At 42.7% G+C, this 22,597-nt stretch overlaps 1 pseudogene; it reads left to right on the top strand.

Moving 5' to 3' along the window:
• The first annotated feature begins 14,774 nt into the window (after positions 1 to 14,774).
• LOC121282382 overlaps positions 14,775 to 22,597 on the top strand; it is an 82,010-nt pseudogene continuing 74,187 nt past the window's right edge.

Raw genomic sequence — 22,597 nt, 5'->3', positions numbered from 1 at the left:
GGATAAGTTAAGCCATAACAGGAGAGAGAGGGAGAAGAGGGGAGGGGGCGGATGGCCACACTTCATAGACCTCACTGACTTTGAGGAGTGGGAAGTCCAGCTGGCAGGGGGAGACTAGGACAGAGCCTGTGGAGATGGGGAGATGGGCTTGTGGCCTCCATCCAGTAAGGATCCATGCATGTTAGTGAAGCCTAAGGGTCAATCATTCCTCCATGTTGGAGGCAGCTTATGCAGTCCCTTGCTCTCTCCTCTCTCACTTACAGGTGCCAGCAGGAAGAGGGCAAGGCCCAAAACAGATGAAACCCTGTCCAACATTTGGACAAGCCTGGAGACGACTGAGGACATTGGTTTCAGAAATGGTTGCATGGGTGCACAATCATTGTCAAGTTTATCACAGTTTCGTAAATTTCGTTCACTTGCATGTTATTCATGTCCGATGTGGTTTTCTTGTGATAGTCCTTAAGCCTGTACATGCTCCCACCACCTCTGCCTCACACCCCACCCCTTCGCTGCCACCATCTTCTGAGGGATGCCCCATGTGCCGCCCTGGAATGGTGATGTGTGTATAGGGAGGCATAGGTCTTTGCCAAAGCCCTTGCGAACCATGTGCTGTCCTTCACTCTCCTATCTGTCCCAAGGCCCTAGCATTGTCAGTACTACATGCTGGGGTTCCCCTTCAGTTGCCCAGTTGAAGTGACTTGCATCTCTGCCCACCTCCAATGACCAGACTCCCATGCAGCATCTTGAAATCTCCACCACGAGACTCTGCATAGTTGCTTGCAGCCATGGTTGCTGTCACTTTTGAAATGGAGTCTAATATCTTTTCCCTTTCCCCGTGTCACCCATACCCTCCCCCATCATAACCATTGACCCCCAGAAATCACTTCTGATCTCCCTATGGTTACCCTTCAACCCTCCCCCATCACCCTCCATCCCGTGCAGGCCAATGTTGAAGTCCCCTACCTGCCTGAGCAACCTACCCCATTACAATAAACTTGTTCCCCCTCATCCTACCAATCTTCAGAATCTGTATCACCTTCTGCATCCCCTGCAACAACCCTCAGCACCCCTTCATTCGACATTGCAGTACCCCCACCCTCTCATCCTACCTAGAGAAGAGCAGGAGAGGTTGGAGGTGTTAGGAGAAAGAGAGAGGTGCTGTGGGGGACATGGGATGGGTGAGGTGGTATGGAGCATGCCCTTTAACTGTCACCATACCATCCTATCACCGGTACCCTCAGTATGTCCTCCAGAACTCTTCCATTGACTCCACTGACCCCTCCCTCTGAACCTCTTTCCGCTCATGCCCCCAATGCCTGTCCACACTTCAATACCACCCCCCATGTGCACCCACACTCCATACCTGCACAACTACACCCCCATGTCAGTCCACACCTGCACAACACCCTCCCTGCCACCCACACTCCAGCACGGCTTTACCACCCTCCCGCTCCATACCACCTCACACATTCCATGACCACCGCAGCATCTCTCTCTTTCTCCTACCATCCCCAGCCTCCCCTGCCCTCATCTAGGTGTCCACACCTGCCCCACCTCTTCATTTCCTTCCTCCCTGTCAAATCTCCCTCCCAGCACAGACCATCGCCACCCAACAGTACCTCGAGCAGCTGCCCACCTGCTGCTTGAAGATTCACCTCCTGGAGGAAGCTGCTGCACTGAGAATAACAACGCCCTGGAAGCTGCTGCAGTTTGAAGGCCCATGTGGTTGATGCTCCACCCATCCAGTGCTGCACAAGGTGTTCTAGTGTCTGGTTGCTGGAGGCCTCCATCTTCTCTTCAGATCACCACGAGCTGCCCCAGGCCTTCTTCAGGTAAGTGCCAACATGTTCCCGCCACATTGGTCCAGATGTGTTCTGAACCGATGTCATTTCCCATTGGTGGTGCTGATGATCGAGTCGGGGGTGGGCAATTCTGGTCGGGTCTTCATCTGCATCCCATTAATGGGACGCAAATTGATTTCACACCAGCTCCAGCTTCAGGCGGGAATCGCGACACACAATGGCTCAGGGAATTTCCTGCTGCTGGAAGGAAACCAATTTTTCAGCTCCCACCGCATTGTAAGAGCTATCCAATTAGCCCCATCATTAAAATTTCACCCATAAAGTACAAAAGCAAGAAAGTTATGCTAAGCCTTTATAAAACATGGCTAGGGCCCAGGTGGAGGGATTGTGGCCAATTCTGGGTACTGCACTGAAGAAAGGGTGTCAAGGCCTTTGAAAGGGTGCAAAAGAATGTTACCAGAGATAAAGGACTTCAGCTATTGGACAGACTTAAGAGACAGGGGTTGTCCTCTTTAGAACAGAGAGGGTTCAGAGGAGTAAAAGCAAAATACTGTGGATGCTGTGGATCTGAAATAAAAGAAAGAAAATGCTGGAAAAACTCAGCAGGCCTGGCAGTATCTGTGGAGAGAGAAAGAGAGTTAACATTTCGAGTCTAATATGACTCTTCTTCGGAGGTTCAGAGGAGATTTGGTAGAGCTGTTCAAAATCATGATGTGTTTTAATAGATTAATTAAGGAGAAACCGAGTTAAGGTAATTGACAAAGGAACAAGAAACAACATGAGGAAAATGGATTTATGCTTTGAAATATAATGATTTGGAATGAACTGCCTGAATGGAAAATCGAAGCCAATTCAATAATAGCTTTCAAAAGGGAATTGGATCAATACTTAAAAAGTGGAAAAATTTGCAGGGTGATGGGGAAAGAGCAAGGGAGAGGGGCTAATTGGATAGCTCTTTCAAAAAGACTGCACAGGCACAATGGGCTGAATGGCCTCTATCTGTGCTGTATCATTCTATGATTATATGCAAATTAGACACAAAGGTTGGAACTTAATGGCCTCTCTTGTGCAATGCTTGGAGGCGGGAAAGGTATTTAATTAGGCAGGATGGTGGTGTGCCTGAACCCCATCGCCTTCCCCCCTCTGCCAGAATTAAGTCAGGGCGGGAAGGCCTGCGGTCGGACTTCCTGCCCTGCCATCAGCTGAGGCCCTTAAGTGAGCAATCAATGATCACTTAAGGGTCACATCCCACCATCGCTGGTACTAACCCAGTGAAGGGTGGGCTTGTCAACTTGCGGCATTTATGACAGGTTAAACTGAGGCCTGCTTGTGGTCTCTAGGGAGGTGGGGTGGGAAAGGTCCCTCATTCAAAGACATTCAGTGCCACCCCTTTGCCTTTGCTGCCGACCTCAGTATACCCCTCCCCCAATGAGCCCCACCCCACAAACCACACCCCCCACCCCTCCTCCTCCTAGGATTGCTGGCCCTTCAGGACTGGTTGAGATTCTCCAGGAATTGCAGATCAACCTCCAGGATACTGCTGTGTGCAACCCTGGAGAAAAGTCATTTTCTTTGAATATTTCTCTCTACTAGATATAAAAATATTGAAAATAGGGGGGAAACAGCTGTTTGGTTGACAGTCAAGCATCATCCAATTGAATAGTGAGTCTTTTTGCTTTCCAATGGGCATAGGAAGGCAATATGTGACAAGGATGAATGTGTTGGCTGATGAATACCTGGAGCGTATGGGCAAGTCATGTGATGAAACCTATTCCAGTGAGAAAGAAAAATTCCAAGGGGAGGGCCCACCATTCGTGGTTAACTAAAAAAGTTAAAGACTTAAAGAAAAAGCATATAATTACGCAAAGACGGGTGGCAGGTCAGAAGACTGGAATGTAAGAACATAAGAACATAAGAACTAGGAGCAGGAGTAGGCAATTCAGCCCCTCGAGCCTGCCCCGCCATTCAATATGATCATGGTTGATCTCATTTCAGCCTCAACTCCAATTTCCTGCCCTCTCCCCATAACCTTTCAACCCGTTACTAATTAAAAATCTGTCTATCCCCAAATTAAATTTATTCAGCGTCCCGGCATCCACTGCACCCTGAGGTAGTAAATTCCACAGATTCATGACCCTTTGAGAAAAGTGATTCCTCCTCATCTCTGATTTAAATCTACCATCCCTTAGCCTAAAACTATGGCCTCTCATTCTAGAATGCCCCACAAGAGGAAACATCTGCTCCATGTCTACTTTCTCTATCCCCTTTAGCATCTTATATACCTCAATTAGATCTCCTCTCATCCTTCTAAACTCTAGCGAGTATAGGCCTAAACTGCTCAATCTCTCCTCATAAGACAAGCCCCACATCTCTGGAATCAATCCAGTGAACCTCCTCTGAACCACCTCCAAAGCAATGACATCCTTTCTCAAGTAAGGGGACCAAAACTGTGCACAGTACTCCAGGCGCAGTCTCACCAATGCCTTGTACAGTTGCAGCAACACTTCCCTATTTTCATACTCTATTCCTTTAGCAATAAATGCCAAAATTCCATTTGCCTTCCTTATTACCTGCATACTAACTTTTAGTGATTCATGCATGAGAACACTCAGATCCCTCTGCACTGAAGCATTCTGAAGTTTTTCTCTATTTAAATAATAAGTCACCTTTTTATTCATCCAACCAAAATGGATAACCTCATACTTATCCACGTTAAACTCCATTTGCCAAATTTTGGCCCATTCACCTAACCTGTCCATATCCATTTGTAAATTTCTTATTTCTTCATTGCAACTTACTTACCCACCTATTTTGGTGTCATCTGCAAATTTAGCTGCAGTACCTTCTACCCCTGAATATAAGTCATTAATATAGATTGTAAATAGTTAGGGCCCAAGAACCAAACCCTGTGGCACCCCACTAGTTATAGCTTGCCATCCAGAAAAAGATCCATTTATCCCAACTCTCTGCTTTCTGTTGGTTAGCCAATCCTCTATTCAAGCTAATATATTACCCCTAACTCCATGTGATCTTATCTTGTGTATTAATCTTTTGTGTGGCACCTTATCAAAGGCCTTCTGGAAATCCAGATATACTACATCTACAGTATCCCTATTATCCACTTTGCTTGTCACATCTTCAAAGAACTCCAGCAAATTTGTCAAACACGATTTACTCTTCATAAAACCATGCTGACTCTGATGGATTGCATTTTGTCTTTCCAAATGCCCCATTACTACTTCCTTAATAATGGATTCCAACAATTTCCCAATTCCAGATGTTAAACTAACTGGTCTATAGTTTCCTACTCTCTGCCTCCCCCCCCCTTTTTGAATAAGGGCATTATATTAGCATTTTTATAATCCACTGGAACCTTTCCAGAATCCAGGGAATTTTGGAATATTATTATCAATGCATCCACTATCTCTGCTGCCACTTCCTTTAAGACTCTGGGATGTAGGCCATCAGGTCCTGGGGACTTGTTACCCTTTAATCCTGATAGTTTGCTCAGTACTTTTTCTCTAGTGATGGTGATTGTTCTAAGTTCCTCCTTTTCTATACCCTCTGCCCTACCAGTTACTATTGGGGTGGTACTAGTGTCCTCCACGGTGAAAATTGAGGCAAAATATTGATTAAGCATATCTGTCATTTCTGCATTCCCCACTATTAACTCCCCAGTCTCATCCTCCAAGCGACCAACATTCACTTTAACTACTCTCTTTCCTTTTATATACTTGTAGAAGAAAGGAGAAAGAATATAAAGAACAGCAAAGAATGACAAAAAGATTAATAAGGAGGGAAAAAATAGAGTATGAGAGAAAGCTAGCTAGTAACATGAAGACGGATAGTAAGAGTTTCTGTAGAAATTTAAATAAGGAAAGAGTTAACAAAGTGAGAGCTGATCCTATAGAGAGTGCGCCTGAGGAATTGATAATGAAAAGTAGGGAAATGGTGGATGAATTAAATGGATATTTTCCTTCGGTCTTCACTCTAGAGGACACAAGTAACATCCTGGAAATAGCTTTAAATCAGGAAATGGAGGGAAGGAGGAACTCAGAGATATTACAATCACCAGAGAAGTAATATTGAGCAAATTGTTGGGGCTGTGGGCTGACAAATCCCCAGGTCCAGATGGACTTCACCCTAAGATCTTGAAAGAAGTCGCTAATAAGACAGTTGATGCACTGGTTTTAATTTTCCAAAATTTCCTAGATTCGGGGAAGGCTCCATTAGGAACCTTCAATTTGTGGGAAATAACAAATATAACTCCTTTATTCAAAAAGGGAGGGAGACAGAATGCAGGAAACTGTAGGCCAGTTAGTCTAACATCTGTCATAGGGATAATGTTAGAAGCTATTATTAAAGATGTGAGAGCAGGACACTTAGAAAAATTCAAGGCAATCAGGCAGGGTCAACATGGTTTTGTAAAGGGAAATCATGTTTAACTAATTTATTGGAGTTTGTTGAAGGAGTCACATGTGCTGTTGATAAAGGGGAACTGATAGATGTACTGCACTTAGATTTCCAGAAGGCATTTGATAAAGTGCTACATCAAAGGTTATTGCAGGAAATAAAAGCTCACGGTGTAGGGGGTAACATATTGGCATTTGATAGAAGATTGGCTGGCTAACAGGAAGCAGAGAATTGGCATAAATGGGTCTTTTTCTTGTTGGCAGGATGTGACGAGTGATGTGCCACAGGGATCAATGCTTGAGCCTCAACTTTTTACAATTTATGTAAATGATTTGGATGAAGGGACCGAAGGAATGGTGGCTAAATTTGCTGACAACATAAAGATAGGTAGGAAAGTAAATTGTGAAGAGGACGTAAGGAGGCTATAAAGTGACATGTATAGGTTAAGTGAGTGGGCAAAGATCTGGCAAATGGAATACAACATGGGCAAATATGAAATTGTTCATTTTGGCAAGAAGAATAAAAAAACCTCTTTATCTATGTGGTGAGAGATTGCAGAGCTCTGAGATTCAGTGGGATCTGGGTATCCTTGTGCATGAATCACAAAAGATTAGTATGCACGTACATCACGTAATTAGGAAAACTAATAGAATGTTATCATTTATCGTGAGGGGAATTGATTATAAAAGTAGAGAGGTTATGCTTCAGTTGTACAGGGCATTGGTGTGACCACATCTGGATTATTGTGTACAGTACTGGCCTCCTTATTTGAAGAAAGATGTAAATATGTTAGAAGCAGTTCAGAGAAGGTTTACTAGGAATGGGCAGGTTGTCTTAAGAGGGAAGGCTGGACAGGTTAGGTTTATATCCACTGGAATTTAGAAGAGCAAGATGTGATTTAATTGAAACCTTTAAGATTCTCAGGGGTCTTGACAGGGTAGATGTGGGGAGGATGTTTCCTTTTGTGGGAGAATCTAGAACTAGGGGGTCACTGCTTAAAAATAAGGGGTCACTCATTTAAGACAGAGATTAGGAGAAATTTTTTCTCTCAGAGGGAAATAAGTCTTTGGGACTCTCTTCCTGAAAAGGTGATGGAGGCAGAGTCTTTGAATATTTTTAAGGCAGAGCTAGATAAATTTTTAATTAACAAGGGGGTGAAAGGTTATTGGCAGTAGGCAGGAATTTGGGGTTGAGGTTATAGTCAGATCAGCCATGATCTTATTGAATGGCAGAGCAGGCTCAATGGGCTGAGTGGCCTACTCCTGTTCCTAATTCACAAATTTGTATGAATACATTTAATCACAGTTGGCAACCCTAGCCATCACTTATGTTTATCCTGGGTCACTCCTCGATCCTGGTTGGCGTCATTCCAGAAACAACCACGGCCTCCCAGTGGTGCTGCTGTTCAAAAGAGCTGCCGGCCTCTGATTAGCGAGCAGCATTCGGCAGTGGAACTTCTGTCCCGAGTGACACTAAATATCGGCAGGTCTTCCTGGAGGAGGCAATGTGAGTCTCTTGCCGGCTCTCCAGCCAGCAGGCATGATCCCCAATGTCTCTGTAAAACCCAGCCCAAGGACAACAAAAAGAGAACTGTGGACTCACCTGTCCTTTTATTTAATTTTACCATAATACTTCCACAACTGGTACATTGGAAAAGGTGGTGTAATGCCTTTTCTATAAGATAATAGTATGCCTGGCAATAAAATAGGATGCATTGTGTATGAAACCTGAGCACGTAAACAGAAGCTAAGCAAAATACTCAGAGTCACAGGGTCAGTACAGCAAAGAGGGAGGCCATTCAGCCCATCGAAACCTTGCTGGGTACCATGAGGACTGGATACTGTGGATGCTGGAAATTGGAAATATAAACAGAAGAGGCAGGAACTGCTCAGCATGTCTGACAGCACTTGTGGGGAGAGAAAAAAATCTGCTGAGTATTTCCAGCATTTTCTGTTTTTAAAGAGGAGCTAAGCCATCTTGAAGCAAAGACCTGTTTAAACAAGCTTAAGTATGGGCCTGTTTGAGCATGTTTCCAACACGGTGAACTAATTGGGGTGTCTGGCCTAAGCTATAAATTAGGAATTTGTAGGCAAAAAGATGTCCAGTTTTCAATGCAGTTCATTCCATGGGCAAGATTTGTTCAACCATTCAGAATCAGTGGGCAAAAATAATGAAGCCTGTTTCTTTTAAACTGTCACCACAATTGCCTTCCATTACATTACTCAAAGAAAATCCGGCAGTTCTTGTAAAAGACATGTGATCCTATTCGTCATATTACCAAGCCAGATGGTGAAGACAAAAATCTACCACCCCACGGTCATTTTTTGAAATCTTATGTGAACAGATCCCGCTTTAAATACCAAACCAGAATATTACATTTGGTTTTCTTAATATGCTATTTTATAGATTAAACCAAATATCAGAAATCCTGATAAGATGAGAGTTTATTGCCCCTGACATCAGGGCAGCATTTGATGAATGTGGCATCAAGGAGCCCAAGCAAAATTGAGTCAATGGGAATCAGGGGGAAAATTCTCTGGTGGTTAGAGTCATACCTAGCACAATGAAAGATAGTTTTGGTTGTTGGACGTCAATCACTTCAGCTCCAGGACATCACTGGAGGAGTTCCTCAGGGTTGTGTCCTAGACCCAACCGTCTTCAGCTGCTTCATCAATGACTTTCCTTCTGTCATAAGGTCAGAAGTGGGGATGTTCGCTGATGATTGCACAATGTTCAGCACCATTCGTGACTCTTGAGCACAAAAATCCAAGGGGACAAAAGGATCATTGTGAAATAGATGCTTATTTGTATCTACAAGAGATTAACAACTTGAGCATATAGGATTTATGAATGGGTGTTTTTTCTCTATCAGGTATGTAGGAGTTGGAGCTGTATTAGATTTTTTAGAAGTTTATTTGTTTCATCTCCACATTGGTCCTGAATTCTTTCCATGGTGGCTACTGGGTTAGTGGCTGTGGAGGTGGCATGGAGGGTTATGATGTACATGGGGCATGGGTGGGGGTCATGAGTGGGTATTAGCTTAACATGGAGGGTATGATGGGCCATGGCAGGGTGAGCAGGTGGGCCATGGTTGACATTAAATTGGCATGGAGAGAATGAGTGGCCATGGGGTGGGTGTGTGGGTAGGGTGTGAGGTATGAGGATTGAACAACCAAAACAACTGGAACAAAATCCCAGAGAACCAAGGCTGGCCTTCTAACCAGCCAGCTTCAGCATTCACCTGTTCCCATGGCATCGTTGTTGTGTTTGTTTAAAATTCGGCATTCTTGTGTTTGTTCAGCATCCTTCATTTTATTCATCCACCATTTTCTTGGCACTAAAATTTAGCTTTATATATTGTAGTAACTGAAGGTATCGCCTCTCCCACTGGCCATCAGGGGTCACATGATGTTCTGGGAGGCTCCGACAAATAAGCCCTAAGTGTGGGCAATCCGGGGGTGGGGGTGCAGGGCTTCTTGACGAGGGTCCTGATTCAGCCTGTAGCATCAGAAAAGCTCCCTGTAATAAAGTTTACCTGTTTCTTGTTGAAACCTGTCCGCTGTTAGAAACAGGAAAAGGCCTAGTAGAAACGTTTCAGCAGCAACACCAAGATTAAGTTGTTATAGATGTAGAGGTGACCACAGACCAGACATCTGTAAATTCAAGGAGGCATTACTGCCATAAGAAAGGTCAAGTAGTAAGACAATTGAGGGCAAAGTCGAAACAGCCCATAAAGCAGCAAACCAACATGATTGAATTAAAAAATACAGCAAAACCAGAAGCTGTCAACACCGACATTTATTCCCTGTATAACCACTGTAATAACTGAACCTATCACTGTCACAGAATCACAGAATCACACAGTGCAGAAGAGGCCCTTCGGCCCATCGGGTCTGCACCAACACGTGAGAAACACTTGACCTACTTACCTAATCCCATTTATCAGCATTTGGCCCAGAGCCTTGAATGTTATGATGTGCCAGGTGCTCATCCAAGTACTTTTTAAAGGATGTGAGGCAACCCAGCTCCACAACTCTTCCAGGCAGCGCATTCCAGACCGTCACCACCCTCTGGGTAAAAAAGTTTTTCCTCACATCCCCCCTAAACCTCCTGCCCCTCACCTTGAACTTGTGTCCTTTTGTGACTGACCCTTCAACTAACGGGAACAGCTGCTCCCTATCCACCCTGTCCATGTCCCTCATAATCTTGTACACCTCGATCAGGTCGCTCCTCAGTCTTCTCTGTTCCAACGAAAACAACCCAAGTCTATCCAACCTCTCTTCATAACTTAAATGTTTCATCCCAGGCAACATCCTGGTGAATCTCCTCTGCACCCCCTCCAGTGCAATCACATCCTTCCTATAATGTGGCGACCAGAACTGCACACAGTACTCCAGTTGTGGCCTCACCAAGTTCTATACAACTCCAACATGACCTCCCTACTTTAGTAATCTATGCCTTGATTGATAAAGGCAGGTGTCCCATATGCCTTTTTCACCACCCCACTAACATGCCCCTCCGCCTTCAGAGATCTATGAACATACATGCCAAGGTCCCTTTGTTCCTCTGAACTTCCTAGTGTCATGCCGTTCATTGAATGCTTCCTTGTCTCATTACTCCTTCCAAAGTGTATCACCTCACACTTTTCAGGGTCAAATTCCATCTGCCACTTATCTGCCCATTTGACCATCCCGTCTATATCTTCCTGTAGCCCAAGACATCAACCTCACTGTTAACTACCCTGCCAATCTTTGTGTTATCCTCAAACTTGCTAATCCTACCCCCCACATAGTCATCCATGTCGTTTATATAAATGACGAATAATAGGGACCCAGCACAGATCTCTGTGGTATGCCACTGGATACTGGCTTCCAGTCACTAAAGCATCCTTCTGTCACCATCCTCTGTCTCCTACAACTAAGCCAATTTTGAATCCACCTCATCAAATTACCCTGTATCTCATGTGCATTTGCCTTCTTTATAAGTCTTCCATGTGGGACCTTGTCAAATGCTTTGCTGAGATCCATATAAACTACATCAACTGCAGTACCCTCATCTACACACCTGGTCACAATCCAAGTTAATGAGATGCCACTAATAATGGAAGTGGATACGGGTGCCTCAACTCCGGTGGTGGGAGAGCACACTTTCAAATAGCTTAATGAAGGTAGACAGCCAATAATTCTGGAGCGGATAACTGCTGAATTAAAGACACACACTGAAGAATCTATTCAGGTAAAGGGCATCACCACAGTACCAATGTCTTAGAGGCAACAGACAGCCCAGCTGTCTGGATATAAGCCATGCCTACCAACAATTAGAACTGGATAGCATGTCTAGACCATACGTGACTATCAACACACAAGGATCTTTATCAGTACACTCACCTACCCTTTGGAGTCTCGTCTGCATGTGTTATCTTCCAGAGAACAATGGAGAGTCTTTTCCAGGAACTTCACCGAGTGGTAGTATACCTAGATGATGTTCAGATCACAGGTTCAACCGAGACTGAACACTAGGCCAACCTGGAGGAGGTGCTAAGAAGGTTCATGGAAGCCTGCATATGGTTGAAGAAAGAAAAATGTACATTCCAAGTGCCAGAAGTTACTTACCTGGGTCACAGGGTGGATGCCATGGGTTTGCATCTGGTAGAAGAGAAAGTTCAGCAACAAAAGATGGACCTTACCATCCAATATAACTGAACTCAAGTCCTTTCTGGGTATGATCAACCACTATCGTCGCTTCTTGCCTAACTTATCAGCTGTGCTGGCACCATTATACTTGTTGTTAAAAAATAACTACAGTTGGTCATGGAATTCACACCAGGAAGTAGCCTTCATGAAAGTAAAGAAAATGTTGCATTTGTCGTATTTATTGGTGCATTACGACCCATCGAAAGAGTTGGTATTAACATATCTTGCCTCACCTTATGGTGTAGGAGCTGTGTTATCTCAAAGAATGGAAAATGGCTCTGAAATGGGGATGCACTCAGCTGTCTCCTGTTATCAGAAAGCATTGTACATGTTCCTGTTCCACATGAAGTTGTGCTATCACTGAATTTCTTGGATTCTTTGCCTATGTGTGTGAAGCAAATTAGAAATTGAATGAACAAAGATCTAATATTGTCAAAAATTAGAGACTTTGTCAAATGTGCCTATATCTGAAGATTTGAGACCATTCCATACCAGAAACACAGAGTTAAGCTGTCAAGATGAAATTTTGTTATGTGGGTCAAGAGTTGTTGTCCCACCACAAGGAAGAGAACCGTTCTTGACAGAGTTTCACAGTGCGCATCCAGGCATTTAGAGTCATAGAGTCAAAGTGGTCTACAGCACAGAAAAAGGCCCTTCGGCCCACATCGAAGATGAAAATGCTTGTGCAAAGCTATGAATATTGGCCATGCATTGACAATGACATGGAAAGCATGTTCAAGCATGGCCTCCATTGTCAGCAACAACAGAAGTGGCCTGTTTCAGCTCCCCTACACCTGTGTGAGTGGCCTGGTCAACCCTGGGTTAGACTACATATTGATTATGTAAGACCATTCTAATGGGATAGATATATATGATGTCAAATCGCCAAAATTGAGTTCAACTATCGAAAAGCTGCATCACTGTTTAGCATACATGGCCTACCTGAAATTATTGTTTCTGATAATGGTACAACCTTTACCAGCACAGAGTTTCAGAAATTCATGAATCTGAATGGAATCAGACATATTAAAACAACCTCTTACCACCCCTCATCAAATGGTTTGGCTGAGAGAGCTGTACAAACTTTCAAGTCTGGTATGAAAAGGTTATCAGAAGGTACTCTAGAATCTCGACTTTCCCACTTTCTTCTCAATTATCATACAACGTCACATTCGTCTACGGGTTTAACGCCACTTGAATTATTGATGAAACACTGCTGACATACATGGTTAAGCCTGGTGTTTACAAATTTAGAGGGGAATGTAGAGCAGAGCCAGATTAATCAAAAATTGAACCATGATATACATAGCAAACCTTGCACATTCAGTGCTGGAGACAGGATATTCTTGCAAAATTTCAGAAGTGGACCTTATTGGGTTCCTGGAACCATTGTCTCAGAGACTGGTCTATTAACTTTCTAAGTACAAGTGGAAGATAGAATCATTTGTGAGCATGTAGATCATATTCGTGCTAGAGAGATATTCCAACAATCAACTATTCTTCCTGTGATTAATGTCAAACTGTCAACTCCTGAAGTGACAGATTGACCTAGAATAGACATGCTTGAAGTCTATGTAGAGTTACCAACCCTGAACTGCCACTTTCTAATGATGTATCTCGTGCTGCAGTTTTAGATCCTGTCGATCCTGTTGAAGAATCTCAAGTCGTGGAGCTACGTTACTCTAGCTGTAGAAGGAGAGAACCTCCGAGACTTGGGCCGGGTTTTTCTGGCCCCATCATGGGTGGGACCCACCGTGGGCAAGGCGGCACCCCAGCCAGAAGTCCACTGACTTGTGGCGGGACCGGAAGCTCGCGGCAGGCGGGTGCGAAAATCCTGCCATTGATGGTTAATCAGCTGAAGTTATATGTACGTATTTGTTGTTGGATATTTAAATGTCTCTCTGTAAATAGAAATTGTAAAAAACTAAAGGGGAGGAAATGTAATAACTGAAGGTATAGCCTCCCCTGCTGTCTATCAGGGGTCAAGTGATGTTTTGGGAGGCTCCGACTAATGAACCCTAAGCACAGGTAATCTGGGGTTGGGGCTTCCTAGCGAGAGTTGATCGAGCATATAGCACCTGAAAAGCTCTCTGTAATAACGTTTATCTGTTTCTTGTCTGCTCTGTTGAGTCATTACATATATCATCGTGCATCTGTGCATCTTGATTGGAGTATTGATAATTCATAATATTAATCAGGATTTTCTCTAAGGACTCTAGGACAGTCTGGCATTGAAATTAAGTTGCAGCTCAACCATTTTTCAGAAAATTCAAGGCTTCACCCAATATTTCAGGCAGGAAACATACATCTTTCTGGTTGAAAGTGCACCCTTTGCTATACTGGTTAAAATGGTTGAGCTGATGTCAGAGGCACATATTGGGAACATTGAAAGGGAGAATTGATTTATTTAAATTAAGGCTATGCTCATCATGCATGATCAATTTTTGATTTTCGGATTGTCCAGCAGTTCACTCACCATGTGGTAAACTCATAAAGCCCAACATGATGCTAACCTACAGGAAGATCCATACCTATCTGGACCTGAAGTATTGAGCTTTCCTGTTCTTCTTGATCCCACATTAAAAGAACATGGGCCTCTTGACCCTCCCCACCAACTTCCAGGCATCTGTTTGCAATACAAAAGCAAGTATGGGATTACAATGAAGGTTGTCAACCTGGATGACATTGTAGGGGAGATAAATTGTTACTAAGAAAAGGTGAAGATAATATTATGAAGGTTAGATAAGAACTGTTATTTTTTAATTGCGACAGTGATAAAGCAAATGATGTATGGAATTGTTTATCATAAATGATAAACTCAGTGTATAAAAGAGAGAGTTGATGCCCACAACACACCAGCTGCAAGATGGTAAAGCTTCTACTTGGAACAGGTAGGCCTGTTTTGCCATGTGTTACCTTTGATATTGTATTTTTTTTTGTAAAACTCAACCTTAGGATTCAAACAGGGAATAGAACAAAGTGAAGACTCCTTTCTCAAATTCAGGCCTAATTATAAATGAATTGATTCTTTGCTGTGTTATCTGAAGATGCCTCATTAGCCTGCTGTCAAGTGCAAGTTTTGATCAAATTCAAACAGCTCTCCAAATAACCTATTGGATTATCCACCTGCTGTTCCTCCACTAAATGCTCTTTGACAGTAACATGCATCTGTATGTTTGTGTTGTGATGCAAAATAGCATCAAAGTACAAGTGTGTAAGTGAGCAACCGGGATAATCTCAGGTTTACCCCATTTTCGTTTTCAACTAATGCTGAAGTTAATGAGAATAAATAAGTTAGATTATATTGAATGATAGCAATATGACTGCAAGAAATTACTTTGCCTGGCATTTTCAGCAATAGCATTAACCTACTTAGGATTGACTGATTAAATTAGCAAAGGAATGCCATACAAACACATTGGGAATTGCAATGAGGTTTCCTTCAGAAGATTTCATTTGCAAGAATGGATTCAGAAAGTTATTTGGGAATGAGCCCACTTTCTTCCCCCATTGTCCAAAATGTACTTCTCTTGCAGGGTGAGCTCACTGTGGAGGCAGGACTGATGCTGACAGCTCATCCCAAAGATTTAGTTCAGGCCCAAGGCACAATTCTGTGATGGACAAGTCTAATTTCTACCCCATTGAGCTTGGAGATGACAATGGTGTTGAAGAGGCATTTAGTGGAAGATTGGCTGACGAGCAATCTGGTTCAGTATGGGACAGTGGTCAGGAAGGAGTTGGTAGTAAAGTTGGGAATAAGGTCTGTGGATGATGAATTCAGTCTTACAATGATTAACGGTAAAAAAAACATTGGTTCATCCAAGGCTGTGTGTTGGGTAAATAATCTGGCAGTACAGAGGCAGAGGAGGGGAAGGTGCTGATGAGGTTGAGCCAGGTATTATCAATGCACAAGTAGATCCTGATCCCATGCCTGTCGATGACCTCACTAAAGGGAAGCAAATACGTGAGGAAAAGAGTTTGATCAAGGATCGATTCTTAAGGGTCCCTATTCACTCATACAATAGAATTATTGTGAACCCATGAACCTTTAATCATATTTTGATCATAATTTTAACACTTATCCTATATTCTTCGTTCCAGTGGTGGTCTTGTTGGCGTGCCTGGAACTGGGTGAGTTTTTGTGCTTTTCAAGCTTTGTTTAATTTTATGAAATGCATAGAAGCTCTGTCCTGATTTTCTTTTTTCCTCACTCTCAGGCTCTGCCTACAGACTGGTTTGTTACTTTACAAACTGGTCTAGGTACAGACCAGGAGCGGGGAAGTACAAGCCAGAGAATGTGGACCCTTGCTTGTGCAGACATCTGATCTACGCTTTTGCTGGGATGAACAATAATAAAATCTCCACCATTGAATAGAATGATGTGATTCTCTACAACTCATTCAACGGCTTTAAAAAGGTGTATAATTATTCTATAAATATTGAGAACGTACCTGCAATGCTAAATATAGTTTGAGGCCGTTACTACGTCTTGTTGCAAATTGAAAAATTGCACCCAATTATATGTAAACACAACGTGACTGACCCAGCCAGATAGCTGGTATTTGGGTGAAATTGGGCTATGTTGATTTGTGTCCCATTGGCAGAGATGAGTCAATGCCCAATGGGTCTGACAATGCCTGACACAATCATGATATCATCATGTTGTGCCTTATAAACAATAAGACACTGAATATTCATTCAACATTGCAATTTGAAACCCTTGAGTCGGTAGATCAAACTGAAAAGTTATTTTAATGAGTGTGCAGCTAGATTATACTTGCCACATGAACTAAAAGTTGCACTTGTATCTGAATCTCAGAGTACGCTGGTGCACAGGCTGCCACGTGTGTCATACAAAGTGCAGTGTATGCACACCTGCATATGTGCAGAAACACTGGGATTTGGAGAGTGCTGGAGTTTCCACTCTGTTCAGCAACTCAGAGTGAGTGAGATGGAATTTGCATTTTAATTATTCCAGCCAGCTAAAAAGTACCGATCAATGCGTGTTAAATATTTTCACAAAATTGACACTACTCCCCATTATTGTAGCCCAATAGTAAGTGATTTTGTGTTCCCTGTTTTTAAACTCCTCCCTTCTCATTTGCACTTTCCTCTCTTAGAGAACAACCAGGTCACAGGTCTCTGCTGCTGATGTTCAGTCAAAGATGGAATATGTATGTTGCCCTGCAAGCTTGATGAAAAAACTGGTTAATTTGCAAAGGAATTACTAAAGTGCCTCTAGCCAACGTGTTCCAGTGCAGTTACAACACTGGCATCTACTAGACATTGTGCAAAATTACCCAGGCATATCATCCACAAAAAGCAGGATGAACCTAATCAAGCCAATTACTACCAAATCAGGCTCTACTCGAACATTAGCAAAGTGTTGGGAGGTGTTTGCGACAGTGTTATCAAGTGGCACTTACATAGCGATAACCTGCTCACTGATGCTCAGTTTGGGTTTCGCCAGGGCCACATTGCTCCTGTCCTCATAACAGCCTTGGCCTGAACCTGAGAAGTAAGAGTGACTTCTGCATTTGACTAGGTGTGACATCAAGGAGACCTGGCAAAATTGAAGTTAACGAGAATCAGGGGGAAAAATCTCCACTGGTTGGAGTCATAGCTGGCACAAAGGAAAATGGTTGTGGTTGTTGGAAGTCAGTCATCTCAGTCCCAGGATATTGCTGCAGGAGTCCCTCAGGGTAGTGTTGTAGACCCCACCATCTTCAGCTGCTTCATTAATGATCTCTATCATAAAGCCAGGAGTGCACAACAGCATCTGATATTCCACAGATACTGAAGCAGTTCATTTCCAAATGCAGCAAGGCCTGGACAAAATTCAGGCCTAGGCTGATAAGTGGCAAGTAACAATCATGCCACAAAAGCACCAGGCAATGACCATCTCCAACAATAGAAATTTAACCATCTCCCCTTTAAATTCAATGGCATTACCCATTACTAAATTCCCCCCCACCGCCACCCCCCACAACCATCAACATTTTGGAAGTTACCTGACCAGAAATTGATCTGGACCAACCGTGTAAATACTGTGGCTACCAGCACAGTTCAGAGATTGGGAATTCTGAGGTGAGTAAGTCACCTCCTGACTCCCCAAAGCCTGTCCACCATCTCCGAGGCACAAGTTAAGGGTGTGATGAAATACTCTCAACTTGCTTTGATGTGTGTGGCTGCAAAAATACTCAAGAAGCTGGACGCTATTCAGGACAAAGCAGCCCGCCTGATCAGCGCCCCATTCACCAACTTAAATGTTCACTCTGATGCACAGTGGCAGCAGTGTGCACTATAGACAGGACATACTGCAGCACCTGGCCAAGGTTCCTTTGACAGCACCTACCAAACCCATGACCTCTACCACCTAGATGGAGAAGGGCTGCAGACGTGTTGGAATATCACCACTTGCAAGTTCCCCTCCAAGACACACACCATCCTGACTTGGAACTATATCAATGTTCCTTCACTGTCTCTGGCTCAAAATTCTGGAATTCCCTTGCTAATAGCACTTTGTGTTTACTTGCACCACATGGACCACAGTGGTTCAAGAAGGCAGCTCACCAAGACCTTCTCAAAAGCAATTAGGGATGGGCAACAAATGCTGGCCTTGCCAGCAATGCTCACATCTCATTAAAGAATAAAATAAAAAGATTGTTTTATTGTTTGTGGGACATCCCCGCGTGAACCTTATACTCTTTCCTGTGGCACATCTTGTTGTGAAATGTATGTTCTGCACTGAGGTATTTCTGTTTAATTAAAATTTATCACCAAGAGGAGAAAGCAGTAAAAAGATTAGGACAATAATGGTTTTCAGCAGTTGCTGTTGTGTTAATAAATGCATTTGCTTATGTTCCTTATTCTAAAAGAACAATTTTTTAAATTTTACAACAGAAATGGCAACCTTAAGACACTCCTGTCCGTTGGTGGCTGGAACTTTGGAACTCAGAAGTAAGATCAAAATATTTTATTTTGGGATTGGGTGAAAAGTGATGCTTTTTTATTGCCCATAATGTAAAATAAGCTGGAGTCAAAGAGAGAGATTTTCAAATGATAACCATGTAGTTTTAGGTAAATATGTAGATTACCCAATAATGAGTGTACTATGAGCATTCTGAGCTCTCAGTATAATTCAGATATAATTCAAAAATGTAATTATAACTTAAACTATATTTACAAGATAATTTCTGTCTGAAAGAAAAGATTGCATCAGGAAGGGATGGTGGCATAGTGATAATGCGACTGGATTAATAACCCAAAGTCAAAGACTAATGCTCTGGGGACACTGGTTTAAATCCTATCACAGCAGCTGGTGGAATTTAAATTCAATTAACAAATCTGGAGTTAAAAGTTAGCCTCAATCATGGTGAACTTTAAACCATTGTCAATTGTTGTAAAAACCCACTAGGCTCACTCACGTCCTTCAGGGAAGGAAATCTGCCATCCTTACCTGGTCTGGTCTACAGTTGTGACTCCAAACTCACAGCAATGTGGTTGACTCTGAAATGCTCTCTGCAATGGCCTGGCAAACCATTCAGTTCAAGGGCAATTAGGGATGGGCAACATGCTGGCCTGGCCAGTGATACTCACATCCCATGAAAGAATAAATACATTTTCAGAAAGACTCATTTGAAGCTAGTAAAACCCATCACGATTGATTGAACTGATCATCGAGAGCAGCAACAATACAACATATCACAACTATATTTTTGTACATTATAATTGGTTTCCTGATATATTTTGAAATGATAAAAGATATGTAGCTCTGAAAGGTCCAGTTGGTAATTACTGAAACCAACATACAACATGTTCAGATCTTGTTTAACTTTCTACTCTCCTCTAGATTCACCGCTATGGTTTCCTCAGCAGGAGCTCGCCAAATTTTCATAAAGTTGTTGATTAGCTTCCTGCGCGGTTATGGGTTTGATGGTTTGGGTATTGACTGGGAATATCCAAACTGGTCAAGAGGAAGTCCCCCACAAGACAAACATCTCTACACTGTGTTGGCACATGTGGGACCAGATGTATTTAACCAGGTGCTTAATCTACTAGCTAAAATAAAGCAGCTTTCAACCCTTTTTGTAAATTTAAATTTCCTCTCTAGGTCCTCATCAAGGACACAGAGCATAGGAACAGACATAGGCATAGGCCATTGAGCTCTTCCAGCCTGTTTCACCATTCACTGAGATCATGGCTGATCTGGAACCTACCAAACTGTTATAGAAACAGATGTAAAACACACTTTTGCACACTTTGTGAAACATGGCAGTGGAATGTTGAAATGCAAAATTTATGAATTTACATAGCAAAATCATTTGATTGCAACCTCATTAATCACTGTGATAAAAATATATCTCTTCTGGCTACTGCGCAGTTACAGCTCTCCATTTAGGATCCATTTAATAAAAACAGAAAATTCTGGAAATTCTCAGCAGGTCTGGCAGTATCTGTGGAGAAAGAAACAGAGTTAATGTTTTAAGTCTGTATGCCTCTTCTTTAGAGCTCTACTGAAAGCTGGTCCTACCTCTGACTATAACCTTGGATGGAGAGATTATTGTCTGGCGTTTGGCCATGGGTATACTTTATGGAGACAGAAAATGCTTTCGTCTGCATTTGAAACTCTGTATTTTTTGTGTAGATCTGTTGCTAAAGGAAACTTTATTCATTTTTGACTTCTAGGAACTGATGACAGCCTTTGAAGTCGAGGGGAAGAGCTCTGGAAAACCAAGACTGCTGCTCTCAGCTGCAGTTGCTGGTGGGAAGAATAACATTGACACTGGCTATGAGATTCCACAGCTTGGAAAGTAAGTGTCCATGTTAATCCCACAGGAGGTCATGGTTCAGCAAATTTAACTAGTTAGCAGCTGAGCCATACAGACCTGGAAAGTCCTCAGTTCAGTCTCCAGTTGATATTGAGTTGACTGAATCCAGCTGAGACAATGCTAGAGGCACAAAGATTGTTCGGTATTGCTGTTCTCGTTCCTCTTGCTGTCTCATTAAACTGCAGACTTAAAGTGCATGTATCTGGTCATCAGGTAGGATAGAATGTGGCTCTGCTTTGAATCTCTACACAGTCATCTGCCCATCAGTTTTGACTGTCAAAGCTTAGACATCAATATTAGTTCATCATGACATTCCAGTAGAACTGTATTCTGGCAAAGAAATAGAAAATCGTTGAGAAAATCATCTTATTCTGCCAGTTTTTAAAGCAGGGTGAAGGTGAGAGGGATCGTGGGGAAGGTGGAGAGAGGGACAGAGATGGCTGAGTGAAGGAGAGGGATATAGAGAAGGGGAGATGAAGAGAGAGCAGTTGAATTTACCTACTTGTCAAACATTCACAAAATCTGCGCTTAGCATCTTGCATGGTTTTGGGTTTGATAGTTTGGTTATTGACTGGGAATAGCCCAGTTATGCTGTAGTCACAATGTGGGAATGTTGAGAAAGCTGTACAAATGCTTCTTTCTTTCAATGAGGAGAAAAATGTGAAAAGCAGAAAGTGAGTAATTGAAGAAAGAATTTGAATTATGTACCTCCTTTTGCAGCTTTGGGATATCCCAGAAATATCCAGAGTCAATAAAGTATTTTAGAGAATTGTAGACCCTGTTGCTGTTGCTTGAAATGCAGCAACCTACAAACTCACACCAATGCCTCAGAGGCAGCAATAAGATTTATTTTTTTTTAGTACGTGCATAGCCACAGAGCTAAGCAATGGGCTTGTCAGTGGCTAGATAGAGTTCTTTAATCCAACCTTCAAGTTTAGTCAGCAGACACATCTCAATAATGTGAGATAAAAACAAAAAACTGCGGATGCTGGAAATCCAAATCAAAAACAGAATTACCTGGAAAAACTCAGCAGGTCTGGCAGCATCGGCGGAGAAGAAAAGAGTTGACGTTTTGAGTCCTTATCTGTTGAAGGGTCATGAGGACTCGAAACGACAACTCTTTTCTTCTCCAATAATGTGAGTCATTGTTTAGACTGCATCACAGCTGCAGCCTGGAAGGTCTTGGTGACCCCACTGATGAGTTAATCCCATTTAAGCAATGAGATTATCTGAATTTTTTTCTAGAGATGATTGAAGGATAAATGTTGTTCGAAACAAGGGGAACACCTTGTTCTTCTCTTTATTTAACAGAAGTATGTTTACCTTGTCTAAGAAGTGTCCATGCATTAAGATTGCTCCTCATCAATCATTATGTAGTCTATTACTCTTTGACTTTAGATTCTCAGTCAGGTCCCTGAAGGTAAAGGCCCTGTTCTCAACAATTGGGCTGTGATGTAAAAGCTTTATGTTATAGATTCTGCTGCATTGTCCTCTGGGCAGACCATAGCTTGAGTACTGTATCCATTTCTAGCCACAATGGCACTCATTTGAGCGCTGGGAGCAGTGTCGTAGAGAGTCGTGGGGTTGGACTTGAGTGCCAATGGTTCCACTCATTGGTCCATAATGATTCTATTTGTGTTCGACAATGGGCGCATGAGCCCATTTAAGATTCTAAATAAGGCTGTTGTTTGTTTCAGCCGAGCACTGGCTGCTTCAAAGCTTGGTTGAAAATCGAGTTGGGCAGGCTTCTGGCTGTCAGTGACCAGGAAGTTTCATTACTTTATCATTCCATTTTTCAGCATCAATAAGGTCATAGGTTTAAAAAAAGCCTCAAATATTTCAATATACTATAGAAACA

This window comes from Carcharodon carcharias, chromosome 9, assembly GCF_017639515.1.
Source record: "Carcharodon carcharias isolate sCarCar2 chromosome 9, sCarCar2.pri, whole genome shotgun sequence".
Taxonomy (NCBI): Eukaryota; Metazoa; Chordata; class Chondrichthyes; order Lamniformes; family Lamnidae; genus Carcharodon; species Carcharodon carcharias.
The sequence above is the reverse complement of the archived record's forward strand: the minus strand, read 5'-3'. Positions and strand labels throughout refer to the sequence as shown.